The following is a 21,055-nucleotide window of genomic DNA, read 5'->3' as shown; positions in this document are numbered from 1 at the left end:
GAAAAATTGTGCTCTACACTGGAATTTGACACAACATTGTAAAATGACTACTAGTCAATAAAAAAAAAAGTTAAAAAAAATCCTCAAGAGGCAGTATTTTGTCCCAAATAGACAACTTAAAACCTCGGGTGCTCTGGAACACTAGACAAGGAGAGCTTAAAATAACTATAAGGAAAGGGCTTCTAAGTAATAAGAAACAAAAATAAATAAATGAATAAATATTTAATTTGACAAATGGTCACAAGAAACGTCTGGAAGCACTCAGCCCAGAAGGCGAGCTTTCCCCAGCAAACCCTCTGTCACTGGTTACAGCAGGTGTTTCCAGAAGGCCATCAAGGTAGCCAGAGCAACACAGCAGAGTCCACCGGAGAAGCGGTGCCCCGCCAGCAGGTGAAAAGTGGAGGGGCACTTAAGGTCGCCTCACTTGACTTTCAAGAATGTATTTGTTAACTCTAGTCCCAGTGCTGTGCATCACATCCCCACAACCTATTCATCTTCCCGCTGGAAATTCGAACCCTTTGACCAGCCTCTCCCCATTTCTCCCACTCCTCCCCCAGCCCCTGGTAACCACCATTCTACCCTGTCTCTATGAGTTTGGCTTTTACCTTACAGGATGGCAGAGAAGGCAGCAGCTTGGTAAAGTCGCCTCCGCTCCTAACACGATAAAACTGGCTGAAAGCAGCTGGGACCCGGAAGGCTGACTGGAGTCTGCGCAGAACTGACTTGCTCGTCCCGTGGGTGACCTTTGGCCTAATTTGCATTGCACGTGTTTCATACCACCTCCCACCGAAGGTGCACGTGACCCATTAAGTATGAAGCGGTTTGCGCCTGCGCATAAGAACCCATCACGCTCTCAAACTTTGTGACCGACCGCTTTCTTCCGCCTTTTTTTCACCACCCCAAAACCCTAAAACTTAAACTACCCGCCTCACCTTGCTGTCAGGGAGACAGATTTGAGCCCTACCTCCTGTCTCCTTGCTGGTGGACCTCGGGATAAAGCTTTTCTTTTCTCAAAAGCTGGTGCCACAGTACTGGCTTCTACGCGCCCCCGGCAGTGAGCGCTTTGCTCAGTAACAATAGGGTATTTGTCTTTGACTGACTTCACTTAGCATAGTGACCTCTAGGTCCATTCATGTTGTCACAATGGCAGGATTTCCTTCTTTCTCGTGGCTTAATAATATTCCATTGTATATGAAAATCACTCTGTTATCCACTCATCTGAAAGTCATTAGGAAAGTAGCTCTTTTTAAAAAATTTCTTCTGTATAGCACAGGGAACTATGGTCAATATCTTGTAATAACCTCTAATGGAAAAAATATGTAAAGGAATATATGTATGTATGTGCATGACTGGGACATTGTGCTGCACACCAGAGACTGACACATTGTAACTGACTATACTTCAATTTAAAAAAATAGATAAATAAAAAAGTAGATCTTAAATGTTCTCACTACACACATACACACACACACACAAAAGGTAATTGTGTGACATAATGTGATAGAGGTGTTAGCTCACACTGTAGTGTGTTGGTTCAAATCCTCAGGAGTTCCTCGCATCAAATCTGAAACTGGCCCCCATACACGGATGGCAAGGAGAGACAGAAGGAAGAGGCAGACCACTCCAGATTGATACACAGCAGGTTTAACAAGCAAGGGAACTTACACACAAGGCTTGTCTTGGGCGGCTGCAAGATGAGTAGATTTCCATAACCATCCACCAGAATCTTAAAGGTTTCTGTAGAGGACTTACCGGGATTCAGTCATGTATTCAGTTCAGGTGGCCTCAACAACACATTACCTTCTAAAGGCTGCATCCTTGAAAATGTCTCCTGCTATGGGCACGGTGGACAGAAGGTACATTCCAAGGACAAAGGAGGTGGTGACGAGCCCTTGATGCCTGGGTCCAGCTCATGGGTCACACGGCAGTCACGTCCTCTTGATTACCTCCTACAACACAGTGGCAATCATCTTGTAATACACAAGTGTGTGCCTTAAGCTTACACAATGTACTATGTCAATTATAGCTCAATGAAGCCAGAAAAAAAGTTTTAAATCAAATATGTAAACAAACACACAAACATTCTACAACCCATAATTTCCATCTCCAGATAGATTCTTTTCTATAAACTGGAGGAAACTGAACACATCTGCATAAGGAAATGTGTACAAGGAAGTTCACTGAAGCTTTCATTATAAAATATGGAAATTATCCTTATTGCCTATAAACAGAAGATGGATGAAAATCTAAGGCATATTCATGTAACGGAAAGCTATTTAGTAGATAAAATTTATGAAATACAGCCATGTGAATATATGTAGAGAAATCTTTAAAACAATATGGGGGGGGGAGTCTCCTGCTATGGAAAACACTGAAAACATCTAAATCAGTTCCCTACCACCCCTCGTGGCCTTTCTCTCGCCTTTTGAAGCAGCCTATGCTCTATGCGGTATGCATCGCTCTAAATAAATCTACCTTTACTCAATAAATAGATAAATAAATAAATTCCCTATATTGATGAAAACACACAGAGGTAGTGAATGGGTAAAAACATTGGTGGAAAGAGGGGTCATCAACCTAAGAACAGCTGCTACCTCTGGAAAGGGAAGTGGGGGATTGTGTCAGTACGGGTACAAGTGTAGCTATGACTGTGTCGTTAATGAGTTTTTACTTTAAAAGATCTGAAGCAAAGATGTCAAAACACCAATATTTTAGGGCTAGGGCTGCTAGGCTCCCACTTCATTTTTGTCCTTCCCCTTTCTCAGTCTTTAGGATCTGCCACAAAAACAAGGGAAACTATTATTACGAGCTTTGGGCAGCTGTTGGTTCTGTTGGGGCCTTAAGTAACTGGGTTTGTTTTTCTTTTTTTCTTTTTCTTTTCAACTATTTTTTTTTTTAATTGGAGGACTGGGGATTGAACCCAGGACCTCGTGCATGCTAAGCATGTGCTCTACCACTGAGCTATGCCCACCCCCTTCTGGGTTTGTTTTTTGGTTTTGTTTTTCATATGGTTGTGAAGACTGAACGTTAGTCACAGTGGGGAACGTTTAGAGTAAAAGAGTGTGCAGAGAGTCAAGGAATGCAAATATCCAAGGAACCCTACATAAGAGGAACTTCCTATTTAATTAGGCAGATGCTATATATTTGCCTCTAGAGAAATTTCCAACTCACATTGAGAGTGTCCAAAACTATTGGAACCTTAGAGAAGAACCAGGAAAAGCATCATCAGCAATATAACATACCTTATTTAGTAATCTGGACGTAAAATGTGTATTAAAGAGTGATGAGAAGAATTAAAATACTTTGAAGGACAGAAAATGATTTAAATGCAAAATGGTTCTAACTGTAGGTGAGTGTAGTTTTAGTAGCGTCTAGCATCATTATGTATAAACAGGGTACTATTTTAAAACTTCTTTGTTCCACGTCCATTTGAAAATGTAAAGAATTCACATTTTGGTTTAACAATAGTAAGCAATATTACTAAATCCATGGCACTCTTGCAAGAACAATCCTAGAGATTGGGGGCTGCAAAGATAGAACACGGCTTTGGTCAAAATTGTATTTAAATCTCACTTCCACTGCTTACTGGTTGTGTGACCCTGGTTGAATCATTAATGTCTCTAAGTCCCAGTTTCTCATCTATTTAAGAGGAATGCTTAATTAGCTAATCATTTCCCACATTGTTGCTACAGGATTAAATAAGGTAATTCTATGAAGTACCTGGTGTATGAGGTATTATTTGTGCTTAATAAATGGTAAATACTTTGGTTGTTATCAGCAAGAAACAGGTGAAAATTCTTCCTGAATATCACACAGTATTACAATTAGTGCGAAAACAAAAGTCAGTCAAGTGTTTAACTTGTGGGATGTACCACTAGTCTGACTGCATTTACTAAACTGCTGAACTTTTACAGAATTTACTGAATTTTGTTTTGTTGTGAAATAGGAAGAATCTGTGGCCCTGGATATGTTAAAATCAGCCTGATGATAAACTCATCAAAAGCACCTCTCATATTTTGTTGATTCAACCAAAAAAAGTTTAATAAATGTTAATCTATTGAACTATTCTCAGTGTCAGGAAAATACCGAAGTTTTATGATCTTAGGGAAACTCCTAAACTATGATTGAGTCAAAAAAATTAGCAGTAAATATTTAATTAGTCCTCAAAGGGTATGTGGCCTTTTACCAGGCATTTCACAGAGCTATTAAAAGAAAGTCATGATTTTAGCCTTCAAGGGGCTTAAAATTCTTCTAATTAACTTTCTGAGGTACAACTGTCATACAGTAAATTGCATGTGTTTAAAATGCACAATGTAAGTTTTGACATAGGTATACACCTCTGAAACCATCTCCAAAATCAAGACAGTGAACCCATACTTCACCACCAAGAGTTTTTCCTCCAGACCCTTTGTAATTCCTCCCCTCTACTCCTCCTGATTCTCTGGCAACCATTGTTCTGTCTTCTGTCACTATAGGTTAGTTTGCATTTCCTGAAATTTTATATAAATGTAATTATACAAAATGTATTCTTTTATGCCTGGCTTACTTCATCAGCATATGATTTTGAGATTCACTCATATGGCTGTATGTATCAGTAGCTTATTTTTCATTGCTCAGTGGTAGTCCATCCATTATCTGGATATACTATAATTTGTTTATTCCTTCACCTTATGATGCCATGTGGATTGAATTCATTTATGGACTATTATGAGTGAGGTTGCTATGAATATCTGTGTGCAAGTCTTTATATAGCCATATAATCTCATTTATCTTGAGAAAGTACCTGAGAGTGGAATGGCTGTATCAGAAGATGTATGTTTAACCTTTAAAGAAACTGCTCACCTGTTTTTCAAAGAGGTTGTATGTATCATTCTGCATTCCCAGGAGCAGTATAGAGGAGTCCCAGTTCCTCTATATCTTCATCAAAACTTGACATGGTCAGTCATTTTAATTCTGATAGAAATATAGCGCTATCTCATTTTGATTTTAATTTTCATTTCAAGGGGCTTAAATTTGAATGATCAGATACAAACTTGTCATAAACTTGAATTTATGAAACTACATAAACTAATTATGAGTGGCCATTAAAAAGGAGAGTGAGTCAAACTTACTTTAGAGGACAGCAAGCCAAGGGAAGAAGACTTCTTAGGGAAGACTAGTACAAGTTAGTTATTTTAAAGATTCAAGAAACCTCTGTTTTCCAAAAGCTTAAAATCTACTTTAAAAACTGGGTATATAGGCAATAGATGAGAGAAAGTTCACTTCATGCTGGAATGATCAAGTTTTCCAGAAGGATGGGATTTGAGTTGAGTAAGATTTCAATATGCAGAAATGTTGGAACTCGAGTATTTTCAGGCAGAGAAACTAAAATTAATATAAGAATATAAACAGAAGATTAGAATCATTTGAGGTACTACAGAAATAGTGAAAGTCTCCTTGCCTCTGAGATTTAGGAAATTGCCTTGAATACCTTTGATTTCAAGACCAGTGGTTCCCAAAGCTGTCTCCTGCCTCCTGTGCTCTTGGTTCTGTCTCCTTCACATGATGCCTCTGTATCACACCGTGAAGACCCTTAACCTAAAACTGAGCCTCTTCTTTTGACGCGTAACAAACCTCATGGACATCAAGCCTCCTGGGGACAAGCAGATTTTGAGGGTGACTGTAGACTGTGGTGGTGAAGTGTGGGGAGCCATACTGTGCCCTGAATGGCCTTCTTCTAATTGGATGGCTTTATCTTTCCTCTCCTCTGTCCTGCTCTGTCCATCTCTGCCTCTCCCCACTTCCTCCTGCCCCCTAAACCGGGAGCTTCACTGTCTCTCCATTGTGCTGGGCAGCTCCACCCTCCTTGAAGACCCTCCTCTGACACCCCAGCCGCTGGGGAACTCATCTTCTGCCCTAAGCACAAATCACACATTTCCCCCAATGTTGACAGTTTACTCTATGTGAGGAATTTCAATGCTAGTTTTCAAGGAATACCATTGGCTCATTACAAGTTTGCTTGAAGCTGCAAAGGGAGATAAAAGGAGACAGTAAGTTGCTCGGGTTAAAGAAAATCAAACGTGGGAAAGACTTCCTGGAAGCCAGGTGTCAGTAGCAAACAGATCAGAAATTGTCCTGCGTGGAGGCCTCCAACCTGGTTGCTACAGCCACACCTTTCTCTCCCACCATGACTGGGGAAAACGTAGAGATCCCAAGAGGGTCACAGTCAGCACCGCTTTCTCTATCACACACTCCCCTCCTCCTCGTGGAAAATCACATGGTTTTCACTTTTTTAGGTGGTCAGGAATCAATGAATATAAAGTGGGTCTAAGAGGACAAATATACTAGAAAATAGCTTCTGGAATATGAAGGTTTACCAACGGGGAAACCTTTCAGTAGCAGTCCAAATTGAGTCCAAAACGGTAGAGCAAATCAAGGCGATCACAGAAGCTCTGGTGGTCAGGGAGATTAAGAAAGTTAGCAACAGGCTTCAGAAGTGGGAGACTCTAAGAAAAGAAGGTGCTAGGGGACAGGAGTACAGTCACTAACAAACTAGGGTTTAAGGCATGGAAACATGTTAATGGAAACTGGTTTTCCAAAAGGTATTAAGCAACCAGGAAACATACCTGGGATCAGTTTCTTGGAGCTCTAAGGTCAGATTTCACAGTAATAGATGCTATATTATGGTTAAGCCCAGGCTTCGGACTCAGACAGCACTGGGTTCAAATCCCAGCTCTGCTACTTACTAGCTAAATAATCTAAAGTTATTATCTCTCTAAGTTTTAGTTTCCCCGTCTGTAAAATAGAGATGATAGTATAACCTACCTTGCTGTAAAGATTAATGGAGGCCATTAAGTCTTAAAGTCATCCTTGACTTCCCTCTTCCTCACACAGCACTTCCAGATAACCCTGTTGCTCTGTGTTCAGAACAAATATTCAGTATCTGATCAATTCTAACTCCATTGTCAGTATTTGGCCTGAGTTCTGGATATTTGCATTATCATATAGGAGTTATCACCTCCTAACCCATTACCCTAATTCCATGCTTATCGCCCTTTCCAGACTGATCCTTTTAAAATATAAGTCATATATGAAACCCCTCTGGTCAGATCCTCCAACTGCTTCTTATTTCATTCCAAGTGAAAGTCAAAATCTTCATCATGGTCCAAAAGCCCTGTAGGGTCAATCCTCAAGCCCCAACACCCAGCTACTCTGACCTCTTTACTGTCTCTTGGACCCAACAAACACATTCTTGACTTGGAGCCTCTAAGCTGATTGTTTGTTCTGGTCAACATGTTATTTGTCCATATATCCACATGGTTAACTTGCTCCAGGCTTCATATCTTTGCTCAAATATTGCCTTCTCAGTAAAATTCATCCTGACCAACCCATTTAAGATTACAGCTCACCTCCCATTTCCACTTTCCCTGCTCTATATTTTTCATAACATTTACCACCTTCCTACATACTACATAACTTACTTATTGATTATGTTCATTATCTGTCCCTGCTTGCTGGTATATAAATTCCACAAGGCAAGATTTTCTGTCTGTGTTATTCATTGATGTATTCCAAACACCAAGGGCAGGTCTGCCTGGCACACAGGAGGAACTTGAAAAATATTTACGGAGTAAATGAATGTGAAATGCACTTGGTGCATTGCCTGTTACACAGGAAGCATTTATTTAATGATAGTCCTAAAAAGGGGGGTGAGTATGGCTTTGATATTGATATAGAGGTGGAGAATGACCAGCGGCATAAGTTCTGGAACCAGAAAGAACGCTGGACTTGAAGGGAGACATTAGATGGGACCAGCCTCGGGGCTTACAGAGGCACATGGTGACGACAAGCCCCACAGCCTTCACACAGACCTACTGCATGTAGCAGGCTACTTTGTGTTTCATCAGGTCTGTCCTTCCTTGGGATTTTTGTTTCCTCTAAATAGTTACTTCAATTATTTAACCTTTCTTCAGAGACATAGTGTCCAACCTTTCATCCTTATTATTATGACTCTGTGAGCCCTATGAAAGAGTTCTCTCACAGTCCTTTTGAGTAAGTGTGAAGCTCATAGCTGAATACTGGAGACAAACTAATCCTCCATCAGGCAGGTTACTTGGAATAAAAGCCTTCAATTGTCATACACTGAGGAATCAGAGCACAGGGCAGTCTCCTTTGTGCAGAGGACGAGGCCACCTCTGGAGGGTATCATCCTGGTTTCCACCTTTTAGAATTCACAGTCTCTTAGGCTGGAAAAGGATCAAGAAGAGAGCACACTTCTTGAAATACAACATTCAGATTCCCACCCCCCAAATGGCTTTCTTAAGAGTGTCTGAGCAATAGTGATTTCGCAGAATGTTAACAAGTGTTTCTCAGGGAAAAGAGGGGAGGTGTGGCTCTTCACAGTCAATTTTATTTAAGCAACGACATAATCAATTTTAAGCAGATTTCTTGACTGCAAGATTATTGGAGATTTCATTTGCTGATTTGCAACTGTGCTTTATCCAAAAGGATGGCAGAAGAGGCAACTTTTCCTAAGCTCATTAGATGAAGGAAGCCCTTTTAGAAAGAGTTTCTTGAGAGGTCTGTTTTATTCATTCAACGAATATTAATTGAACACCTACTACATGTACATGTTGTGAGCACCCAGGATTCACACACACAACACACACACAGTCCTTGTTCTCAGGGGATTTACAGTCTAGTAGAGAAGACTCTCAAGAAACTCATATTTGAAAGTTGGTGAATGTGACGGAAAGTAAAATACAGGCTGCCATAAGGACACATAAGAGCGAATGGCATTTACTAAAATTCACTTGCAGAAAATCTGATTGAACTGTTTTCATGAATAAATTTTATCTTTAGGTGACATCACAAATAGCTTATCATTTACTGTGTGAGAAAAACACTGTGCTAAGTGATATTAGGAAATAAGAGATGCATAAGATGTTAACCTTGTTTTAAAAGAACTTCTCTAACTGAAGTGCAGACCAATAAAAATAAAATAAAATAAGCAGTGAAAGCCAGAATAAAATTACAAGTAAATTTAAATGGTTCAGATACCCATTAAAATGCTACCTATCTTTCAAAGACTAAATTATCATAGCTTCTGGGAAGCCCTTTCCCAGTTCCGAAACTTTAGGCTGATTTTTTTTTTTCTCAGTATTTTCACACACTGTCTTATAGGATAGTGATTTGTGTGTATCTCTGATCCACTGAACTGAATAGTTGACTGTGTGGCGCAGACGCTGGATCTTTTTTACATCCTTGCATTTCTCATGGTGCTCCATCATCTGTGGGAACCAGCAAGGTATCAGAGTCAAGACCAAAAGCTTTGTTGTTGGAAATCAACTACACTCCAATAATAACAACAACAAAAAAAAAAAAAATTAAAAAAAAAGCTTTGGTTGCATCCTGGCGTTGGTTAGAAATCTCGGGGGCTTCCTGGGTGAAATCAGAGACTGGCCTCCTACACGAAGGGCAAGGAGAGACAAGACAAGGAAGAGGCAGACCATTGGAGATTGGTGGGTGGCAGGTTTAACAATCAAGGGAACTTAGTCACCAGGCTTGTCTTGTGTGTTGCAAGATGAGCAGAGTTCTCCACACTCCCTGGCCAGAATATTAAAGTTCGGAGAGAATCTTAACTGGGTTTAGTCATATATCCTGGTCTCAACAACACATTACTACCTCAAAGCTGTGTCCTTTGGTCAGCTTCTAGTGTGGGGAAGGCAAGTGGATGCTATATTCCAAGGATGGGGGAGGGGCTGGTTCTCCAATTCTCCTTGTCCAGCTTCCAGCTCGTGGGTCAACCAGTGGTCACATCCTCTCAAAGACCTCCTCCAATACCTGGCTCTCGCATTCACTAGCTGGATGACTTTGTGCAAATCTCTCAATTCTTTGAGCCTTGATTTTCTCATTTGTAACATGGAGAAAACAATACCTGTATCTGCCTTATTGTGTCATTGTTTCGGCAGAGATCTGTTAAGCAGAGATGACGCATGTAAAATAATTTAGTGCCTGACATAGTAAGCACTCCATAATGGAAGATGTTGTTATTATGTTTGTTGTATTGCACATGCCCCGTGGTAAGTGCTTAGGCAATGGAGGAGTTGGGAATAAGGGAGAAGGGGGTCAGGCACTAGAGGACACGGCCCATCTCCTCACTGTCTCTCACAAAGTTCCAGTGCAAGGAATGATGGAAGAGGTTTGAAAAGATCCCCTTGGTCAGACTAACTAGCTACTACAGACTGGGGCCAAAGGGCCGCAAGATGGCAGAAATGATGTTGAACAGACACGGAGAAGCCTGATGATGGGGGTGGAGGGGACTTTGAAAGATGAGCTGAAATGTTCAGATCTATTGACAATGGGTAAAACTAAAGACTAATGAAATCGTTTTCAAGAAAGATTAACCGGCCCACTGTGATCAACAAGAATAGATGGAAATAGCATCTAAGAGACCAGTACCGATAGCCATGTGAATTAGTACAGTTGCCAGATCTAACACGGAGCCTTGCACTCTTCTCCACACCCAGCGATAATTCACTAAGTGAATGAGGACCTAGATAAAAGGGGAGTTAGGGGAGAAATGACAACATACGTTCGAGGTTGGTTCCTTGTCATGAATTGAATTGCCTAGACCATGACTCTGAAAGATGAATTCCAGGATGACATGGGGCCTTCATGGGGCCACCAAATAATTCCTCATGGAAGTACACATTTCCTTAAAAAAGTAAGTTTCATCACATGATTAATTTAGTCACCAAATACAGACATCAGTCACCTACAGGATTTCCATGGCTTTTTAATAATGCCACTTGAATTAAATTGGGGGAGGAGGGTATAGCTCAGTAGTAGAGTGCCTGTCTAGCATGCACAAGATCCTGGGTTCAATCCCCAGTATCGCCATCAAAAATAAATAAATAAAAACCTAATTATCTCCCCCCCCAAAATAAAAAAAAAATAATAAAAATGTGCAATTATTAAAAAATGGCTCAAAAAAAAAGAATAATTGAAAAAAATTTTTAAATATTGTGGGAAAGGCAAAGAAGGAAGGAGTAAAATCCTTTCCAGGAGTCTCTTGGAAGATTACTTATATTTTTTTAAAGCATTTTTAACAGGCCATTTTCTGCCTTGTATTTGTTTGACAGAAGTAAATACTGAAAATAGTTATATGAGAAAATAATCATATAATTAGCTATTTTAAAAGACCTGTTTCACCTTCTTGAAATAATAAAAAACTCAATTTGACCTTATTATATGTTAATGACCTTCTGGATCAAGATAGAAATCTGAAGGTACAATGTCTGATTTTTTTTCAGGTATTGCGATCAAAGTCTTAGGAAAATAGTATCCCTTTTTAGTCTCTTATTCTCCTTCTTTTCCATGCAGTAATCTGGGGAGCTTGGTTCTTGAAGCTCCTCGTTAGAATTATGAATGCACTTTCCCATAGAAATAACACTATATGTGAATATACATACTTGGAATATTATTAGTTCTATATACAAGGTGTTTAATTCTGGGCTAGACCACAGAAACTAGTTCAACCATAAAACACTTAGTATGTTACAAATTAATTTTTGACACACAATCTGGTCATAACTTCAGGACTCTCTGAACACTTAAACTTGGGCCATCAACTACATTTAGCCAATTCCTGCTAGAATGACCAGTGGATTCATAGCAGCATGACATTCTGTATAAATATATTTCACAATTCATAGACTCTCAGGATGGTAGAGCTGTAGTTATCGTCAGAATCACTCCAGTCACTGCCTCATTTTACATATAAAGGAACTAAGGGCAAAGAGGTGAAATGATTTATGCAGTCACTCAGCTACATTAGCAGGCAAGTTAGGACCTAAAAACCATTCCCAAATTTTATAAACTCTGTTTTCAACTGAAAAAAAAAATGCCACTTGTTTATTACCATTAATTAATTTATTAAATTACCATTTGCTGCATGTCTCCAACGTGCAGAGTCCTATGCTAGCTGCTCAGAGAATTCAAAGAATACACATTGGTTTTTGCTCTTAACTAATTGGGCATAGAGACAGAGTATTAGAAAATTAAATTACTGCATAAGAGTTCCATGAACATAAAAGTTATGTCAGCATACATGATTAAATGTGAATTGAGTTATTTAGATAATGTGTTATGAATTAAGAGGATGTAGGAATCCGAGTAGATTTGAGGTGCAGAGAAAACCTTCATAAAAGAATTTAGACCCACCTATCCATTCAATAGACACTATTGAGTACCCGTTAATTGCCATGTACTAAATCAAACCCCAGGAACATAAGGGTGAAGACACTGTCTTTGATCTCCAAGATTCATAGTCTAATGGGGAAGACAAAGAGAAAAGGGTAAGAAGCAAGAGGCAGAGGGTTCATGTGGCATAAGGAACGTGCAGAGGCAGGATTGGGATTGGGAAGGCAAACAAGACAGCCAGGGCACAAAATTTAAGGAAGCGTTCCCTCTCAAGGCACTGCAAGTGCAAAGTTAGCACTTGTCCAGACCCAAAAGGTAGTGCTTCCTTAAATTTTACACCCTAGACACCTTACTTGCCTCACCCTAGTCCTGGACCAGTCGCACTCTTTAGCCATTATGCAAAGTGGCAGAATGGTATAAATCACACTCACACACACACACAAAACCCTGAATTGAGTTTGAATAAAATTTGTCACTAATCACTACTTGATCTAGAGAGTTTTTTCGTATCTCTGGGCCTCAGTCCCCTCTTCTGCAAAATGAAGAGGTTGACCTGGGTTAGTGTTATTCAGAATGTGACCAGCACAGCATGTGGAGTCTTCAGAAATAACTCAGATAAGGAGGGGCTGAGTGAGTAGAGTGCTAGATCCCTCAACCTTGCTTCAACCAGACATCTTTTATTGGCTTTATTTGAGATGATTCTTATACATTCATTTTTAAAAAAAAAAAGGTTTCAGTGATTTTTTAAAAAAATCAGTTAGACAAATCAAACATCAGGTTGACCCTTGATGGGTTCTAATGCTTTTGACAGCTGTCCATTTGCCTTTCTATCTGGTTTCTGCCAAGGGCGAGTGAGAATAGTTACAATCATCGTTGCAGCGACTGGTGGTTCTGAGTAGTATCCAAGGGCACTGACCGCTTGTCAGTCCTGTGGTGAGTACAGGAATCCTGCTCTTCCCACGTGAAATGCTAAGTGACTCTTGGTGAGTTGAGTGGAGAATAAGAAATGATTGACAGGAGGAAAAACTGGATCAATTTGATGTTAATCTAGGGCTCTGGTGAAACTTAAGAATCCATGAGTCTGATGGTGATTGGGAGCTGAAACTAGGAAGCACTGAAGCAATCAAGTTTCATGTCATTAAAACGATGCCCCATGACTCTCACAGCACTTTCTAGCTCCCCTTCAGAAATACCACTTAGTCAGTGATTGACTGGTCATAAATGATCACACATGAAGTGCTTGTTGAGCAAATCCTGGACTAACTTTGTGATTAACAGCTAAGTATATTATTTGCCCCATTCTAAGAAGCAAGTTAATGATCTCTAAAGATCTGTGGGTCTTCACAAGCATCCTAAATAATCAGGGGAAGAGGTACAGTAGGAGAATGGATGAGAAGAAACACAGTAGTCTGGCCTGTGTCTGTGAGGTGGCGCAGTTGTTTAGGGAGTTATTTAAAATGTGACTAAAAGGCATAGCTGTTATCCTACTGTGTAAAGCAAGAGTGGATAACCTCATACTCCAAGTGGTAAATACAAAGAAATGACTTTTACTTTTAAGAACATATGTTCTTAAAACCAAAAAATTGGAAACTTCAGTCCTGCACTCGAACTGGGAGAGGTGCCCCCAAAACAGGATGAAGAGAAAGGAAGCTCCTAGGGGGATTCACTTCGGGAACATTTATTTCATGTCAGCACTCTGAAGACATTACCTCAGTTAATAAAACAACTTCAGCTGGACAGTGTTTAATCCTACAAGTGGATAAAAAAACCAAGTTTCAGAGAGATTAAGTTTCCCAAGTCGTAAAGCTAATAATGAATGAAACAGTTGGTCTTCAAATCCAGGTCTAATTCCAAAGTGAATGTTTTTCCAATATAATCCCAAGGATGGGAAGGAATATAAAAATATAATCATTTTTAGGGTTAGTCCAGTATGTGAGTCATAGTTCCAAAGAAAATACAACATGACGAGAGGCAGGGGTGTGTTGGGGAAAAAAGTCAGAACTTTGTGAAAACCCATTCTAGTCCCTTAAGAGGACTCTCTAAGTGAAAGATGAGTGAAGAGGAAGAGGACACGAGAATGTGACCAAATCTGACACACACTCAGGGTCTCCTAGAGCTTCTAGAAAGTTGGGGCCATGATTGTTTAGTTCACCACTGTGTACCCCAGCACTTAGCACAATCAGTCAACAAAATCAAAGGAAAGTTAAGGAGATGGAGGCAGAGTTGCAGGTACCACCCCAAGCCCATGACTAACGTGGATTTTTAATGTACACATATATTCATCATATGTGTGTGAAGGAAAATTTTTGCCTTTTGTTGAAAAACAGCCATATTCATGAAGCATCTGCCTTTATTTCAAATCCAACTTTATTCCTTGACTGAGTGGGTAACTGCTTGTTTGGTGTGTTCCAATCCCAATAACCCCCCTGACAGGGAGAGACGTCCCTCCTGTGTTTGCTTGTTTTCAATAAACTTAAGTGTAAATGAAACAGGAAATTAGAATGAGATTCTTTCTAACTCCATCTGACTGAGGCAATAATCAGAGCAACAAAGAAAGTCTGAGATGGTACCCCGCCTCCCCATGCCATGTGCAGATTTACAAAAGAAATAAATCTGAGAAATTACTCCTCAGCCCTTGATCCCCTCAGTCAATTGAACACATATAAAGAACTTAGAGAGTGGGCAGGATTGAACTGGTGAAGAGATTGCTCTGGAGAGGCCAGAAGCCTTGACCTCCCCTTCCGCTTTGAATGGAGGTGTAAACTTTCCACAAGCTTACAGACAACCACTCAGAAAACTGTTCTCTAAATCTGGAGACACAGAGTAGTAGTGCCTGGTTCACATGTGAGGAAACTTAAAGTGCTTCTAGACAGGGGCCTGGGTCCCCCCTGGGAAATCTAAACACTGAGAGCAGATGCCAACTACTTAGGGAGGCAGGAGAGGACTGCTCTTGTAGGAGTACCCACATTCTCAGGGACCAATGGTCTTGCCCAATAGAGCCATCTGGAGTGGACTGAGATCTTTTCTAGAAAGAAACCGAGGTGGATCTATTACCAAACTAAACTTGGGTCCACCCACCTGTATGCAGTAAAGCCAATCTGACACCAAGCTGTGGTGAAGGCAAAACATGTGCAGTGTTTATTGCAGGGCGCCAAGCAAGGAGTCTGGGGCATCCAGTGCTCAAAACGCTCAGACTCCCCAGTGGGTTTCAGCAAAGCAGTTTTCAAGGCCAGGTGAGGAAGGTGGGGGTTGAGGGTATGTGATCATCTCATGCACAGTTCTCTGACTGGTTGATGGTGAGGGCACAGGGCAGCATCAGCGGGGTTAACACTGTCAGTCCCCAGGCTCCAGGAGGATCCTTATTAATCCTCAGGCTCCTTTGGGGACTTTGTGCTCATGGCCATCTTAACATTAACATCTTCCATTTGGTGGGGGTTGTCTCATCTGTAAAACAACTCAGGAAGTCTGCATCAGATACTGTTACCTAGGTTTTTTAGAGAGGAGTTAAAGCAGAGAATATGAATGGGGGAGGGGTCTCTCCCAGGAAGCCCCATAGGGTTCAGCTGGGTTACAGATCTCCTGGTTGCCCAGGGTCTGATGAAGGAATCCAGCAAATTCTCTTCTGCCCAGCTCAAGGGTCCTGCTGGAGAGGACTCCACAGAGATGTGTTCAGCATGAACTGTTATCCTCGGGTACAAAGTATGAAGCCACTGAGCCAAGCAAGCCCTGGAGGACTGCCTAATCTCTTTCCATATACCCCACTCACCTCTGACCCTGGTGGGGCCCAAAACTGCAATGCATCTGATGAGTAGAAAAACAATGGAGCCAGAGAAACACACTCCCTTTACCCACTGCAGACCTCCATCCCGAGGCAGGCCTGGGCTGGAGGAGAGGGGTCCAGAGTTTTGATAATTAAACAAGATGGGACATTCTAGTTCCTGAGATGAAACTGTTTTTACTAAAAGTGACCACGGGAGTTTTATTTTCTGAGTGACCACAGAAAAGATATGCCTGCCTAAGACTTCATTTAGGATGGGCAAGTCTAATTTTCAAAAGATAAAAACATGACTCTTCTGTAACCATGGAATAAACACGTCAACATGTATTTAACTCATGGGTGAGAGCCAGAGGGATATTAATGCTGGTTCAACGAGCATCTGAGAAACTAAATATTTGTGGGAATTGAATAAGGGATAGAATATTGGAAGACTGAGAGATTAGAAACTAAAATGGCTAAACTCCTCCAGGGCAATACAACCATATGTAACCTTTGGGTAATTTTTGTCTATCAGAAATCATTTGCATCTCAATTGGGCAAAAATCTAAAAGTTAACATGTAACCTCACAAAATGTGGGCCCTCATTAACAATAACAAACCATGGCATATTCCCCTAGAAAATTAAGTAATCCCTGGGTGGACCTGGGAGACAATGCTCCAATATGGTACAGAAAGAACATTTAGCCAGCCTCTTGCCTTAGTTCCAAGTTTTTAATAATTTTCCTTAATAAAGATCAGGGGAAATGAGCCCGCCTCTCTCCCTAATCAGTTCTAAAGAACTGTGGGAGACAGAAATAAGGCTGCATTTCAATCACGCTCTGTGAGATACGGTTAGTCAACCATATATTATTGTTCAAATAGATACTGGATATACATTTCCAGGCCTGAGAAGATGGCTCATGACTTTCTTTCCCGACTAGAAGAGCAGAGAGTTGGTGACCCAATCCATCAGCAGGGCACAGGACTCAGACGGCTGGGCTTCAGGAAAGAGGAAGAAAGACTTGAGACAAAAGTTTGAATAATAGGGAACCATGAGAGGGCAAAAGCCTGGGAAAGGCTAATCTTCAAGCACAGTATTTAGAGTGGTCTCTGGGGAGAGACGTGGTACAATTAGGGAGAAGGCGTAGAAAGTAAACCTGGCTTCTTGCACAAATTTTGTTTCTGGCATTCTCTGGGGCAAAGATAGGACCTGTTTGTTTTCAACTGTACCCTCCATTAAGGTTCCATATTTTTCCAAGTAACAAAAGAAAAACAGGCACAACTGTCTCCTGGACCAAAACACTGATGCATATTTAGTTTAATCTAGTTGCTGACAGGAAACTTTAAAAAAATAACCCAGGATTCCGTAGGCTTCGCTCTTTGTAATTGAAGGCAGCCAAATGGTCTACAATTCAAAATTATGTTTTGTTCCTTGTCACCAATAGACTACACAAACCAGTAATTCTTCTCAGGAGTGCTCTGACATGACAAATGTTTGCAGTGGCCAATTCAAAGGAACACAGTGGTTATTTAAGAGCGTGATACTATCTCCTTTGGTCGAACATTGCAATTTTTTTTTTGCCTTCTAACAAGCAAAATGGCATATCAGAGCCAGAAACGCCTTTGTTTTGTTTCTGTAGAAAAGCTGACCGACCACGCAGAGTTTTTGCCAGGCTGTTGTTGTACGTGCTCTTTCTTTGAGCGTGGCCTTAAAGAGTTAGCGCTGCCTATTATGGTCTGTCATCCTGCTTTAATCCAGACCTGGACCTGGACAGCTGACTAAGCAGTGAAGACTTTCTTACAGACCCCCAAGCTAAAACAAACAAAGAAGCAGATATGTGTTTTCAAGGGAAAATGTTTCTACCATGAAAGTGGTGGGACAGCAATTGGAATAATAGAGAGAGCCCTGAAAGCAAGGAAAAACCCAACACTGTCCCACAGGACAGGAGGGAATGGACAAAGAGCTCCAGGAAGGAGAGGAATGGGAAATCCAATGTTAGAACAGTGAGCTTTCCTGACACAGAGGATGCTCAGGACATAATTTTTGCAGAATAGAACCTCATCCCTTTTTCTCTAAAATCATGGGAAAAGAACCAGTCTGGCTTGATAAATTAAAACATTTAAAAGAATTTGTAAAAGGAGGAGCAATGGGCATAGCACTACATGTAGACTTTTCAAAAGAATTCCTTAAAATCACAGATAAAAAAGTCTTTTAAAAACCCAGTACTTGTTTATTTGAAAAATCAGTAAATGTTGGGAAAAAAAATTTTTTTTTCAAAATTCCCTTGTCCTTTCCCCACCGTGCATAAGGAGGAAGAGTGACTTTGCCAAATACTAATCTTGCACTAAAGAGAAATTTTTTAAGGTTAAAAGTGAATGTTTTGATTCCCAATAACATATATCAAGAGATAAAAATCAGAGATCTGTAGTTACACACAGCCCCAGATTACTTGCACGTGCTTTTGGAATGAATGCATCTATACTTCTCTGTGAATCTAGTTCAGCTAGGGGATTAGAATCTTTCCAGAAAACAAGCAAAGTAACACTGAAGCCTCAAGAAGGAACTGCGGTCCACTTCTCCCATCGCTTCGAAGACTTAACTCAGATATGAACGCTTGCCTTGCCTCTAAGTTCCTTTCCAGAAAACACCTTTCATGGAGTGAGATGAAGAGAGAAGGTGGTAATTAACCACTTTATTTAAAAGGCTTCTCAGGGTAGTTGAGACAGAAAAGGTGATGTAAGCTGCTGAATTGAAATGTGGAACTGGGACATAGTAAAAGGAACACTTTGACTTTCAGATTTTGAATGTCCAGCTCCTGCTATGATGCAGAAGGTACTCAGAATGAAAAAAAAAAAAAAAAGAAAGAAAGAAAAAGAGAGAGAGAGAGAGAGAGAGAAAGGTAGCGAGAAGATCAGCAGAGGATACAAACGTTCTCTAGCTTTTCCTTTATGGGAAAGAAATGAGTGATATTTTCATATTTTTGTGGAAATCTAATTGTAAAGTCTTTTTCTGGCAGAAATAATGAGGAATGAGTAGCCATCTCTGACTGCATAATTACAGTTTAAATCTTATCCACCTGTTATGGGGTGGTGGTGGGTGGTTCTTGGTATGTTTAGAGGCTAGAAACAAGCTCCTAGCTGCATTTCACAGAGGGAGCTTTTAGTAAAAACAATAGCTACCACTTATTAAATGCCTACAGTGTGCATTTTACGTATGTTATTCTAGAATATCTCAATGATAGAAAATTCTGAATTATTTTACAAAGTTCCAGTACCTAATATTGATGAGCCTCACTGCTGAAAAAGCACAGAATTGTATGTGCTTTGATACATACAAACACTAATTGCTAATAAGCTTCTTCAGACTTGTCATCCTACTACATTTGCGAACTTAAGTCAGTTTTTAAAAAAACTAAGTTGATTTTTAACTGTCATGTTTTACAAACTTCGGTAGTTTCTGGAAATATTTTTCTATTGCTTTCAGGAACAATAGCAAAACAATGAAAACCAAGCACGTGCTAGGAAAGAAAACATTGTTGGATAACACAGTTATTGTCAGACAGAAGAAGGATAGTATTCATGAAAAATCACAAGATTTATGAAAATTGATCCTGAATTTCAAATTGAAAGTTCAGTAACAACAGACATCTCCCATGTTGACCTAAAATAAATAGGCTGCCAGTTATTTCTCCAGGAAAAAAAGAAAAGGGAAGGAAAGGTTTTATTCAAGATCAGCAAAGAATTGCAATTCCAAGTCTGCAACCATGGCAAGTTGTCAACAACCCCTCTCCCTTCTTTTCAAGAGTGGGCATGGAAGTTGGGAAGGCTACAGTAAACAGGAGCCCCCTGGAGGAATCGAGAGTTCTGAAACACAGCGGCTTTGCACTGGCTGAGATGTGACAGTGTCTCATTAGCAGGGCTCTTGCCCGGCAAGCAGAGGAAGTCCTCCTTCTCTTGGGCTTGGCCATTGTCGTAGACTATGACAGCTTCCCCTTCTAGGCTCCCAACTCTATTTTAACTGAGATTTTTATTTATCAACTTTTACACTCACGTATTTTTTATAACTTAATAGAAAGGCCAAAGGGGTTAAGTATAGAGGCATTCAAAATACCTTTATATTCAAATTTAGGATGCAGTTTTGTTTTCCAGACATATTAAATAAAATGCTTTTTAATATTGTAATATTAAATATTGTAATCACCTGATTTGCATACTGAGGACATTTATATCAAACCTGGTAACTCCTGGACACCAAAACTAGGACCCTATAGATACTGGCCTAGGTTTATGAACCTTTTACCTCCATCTTCTTTTATTCTAGAACGTACTATAAAACCTTCTAATTTGGCCTTTAAGTGAGACATTTATTGTTGCCAGTCCCTCTTTGCCATAGTCTTTTACTCATTTATTAAACCTGTATTTAATACATGGAATATATGGTTAAATATTGTAGATTCAAAGCGAAAAAAGAAACAGCCCCCCTTCTTCAATTATCTTACATGGAAGGAATCAGATAATTTTGACACAATATGATGAGCTATAATTATTGCGAGAGTTATGTAAAGGTGTTTTGGGAATATAGAGAAGGAAACCCTTAACTGCTGAAAGGATGTGAGGGATAGAAAAAAATTTAGGAATTAGCCACAGGGTGCGGGCGTAGGGGCAGGGAAAGGGCTTGCAGTGTTTCAGGCAAAACGAAATGGCCTGTTCAGACAAGAGGGTGGGGGACAAGGACATCACATCCTAGAAATGACAAGTAACGAGTAAGGCTGCAGCATAGAGTTGCTGGGATGGAGGAAAGGTTAACCTGCGACAGAAGGGTAATCAGGGCCAGATCGCGAAGGCTCATGGTGAGGTCTTTAACCAAATGGCCAAGTGAAGAGTTTAAAATGGAAGGAAGTAAAGCTGTTGTGTGGAAGATGGCTCCACCTGAGCACCAGCAAGGAACTGCTGAGAAGTCTGAATATAGAGTAACGAAGATCTAAGTAAAATTAGTAGCTATGGGACAGTCAAGGGGAGAAAGACTTGGGAGGTATCTGGAAGGCAGAATCAAAACTGGCTCAGACATATGGGAAGGTGACAAAGGGGAAGAAACAGAGGCTACCTCCCAGGTTT

General features: G+C 40.3%; 1 protein-coding gene across 1 annotated transcript in view; it reads right to left on the bottom strand.

Moving 5' to 3' along the window:
* Window positions 1-21,055, bottom strand: part of LOC105075641 (17-beta-hydroxysteroid dehydrogenase type 6) — a 146,749-nt gene that overhangs the window by 119,048 nt on the left and 6,646 nt on the right. Inside the window, exon 3 of the mRNA XM_074374658.1 lies at window positions 1,801-1,949. The gene's annotated coding sequence lies outside the window, so the exon portion shown is untranslated. The remainder of the gene's footprint in view (window positions 1-1,800; window positions 1,950-21,055) is intronic.

The sequence above is a fragment of the Camelus bactrianus genome, chromosome 12 (assembly GCF_048773025.1).
Source record: "Camelus bactrianus isolate YW-2024 breed Bactrian camel chromosome 12, ASM4877302v1, whole genome shotgun sequence".
NCBI classification, from domain to species: Eukaryota; Metazoa; Chordata; class Mammalia; order Artiodactyla; family Camelidae; genus Camelus; species Camelus bactrianus.
This window is presented reverse-complemented; position numbering and strand designations above follow the sequence as displayed.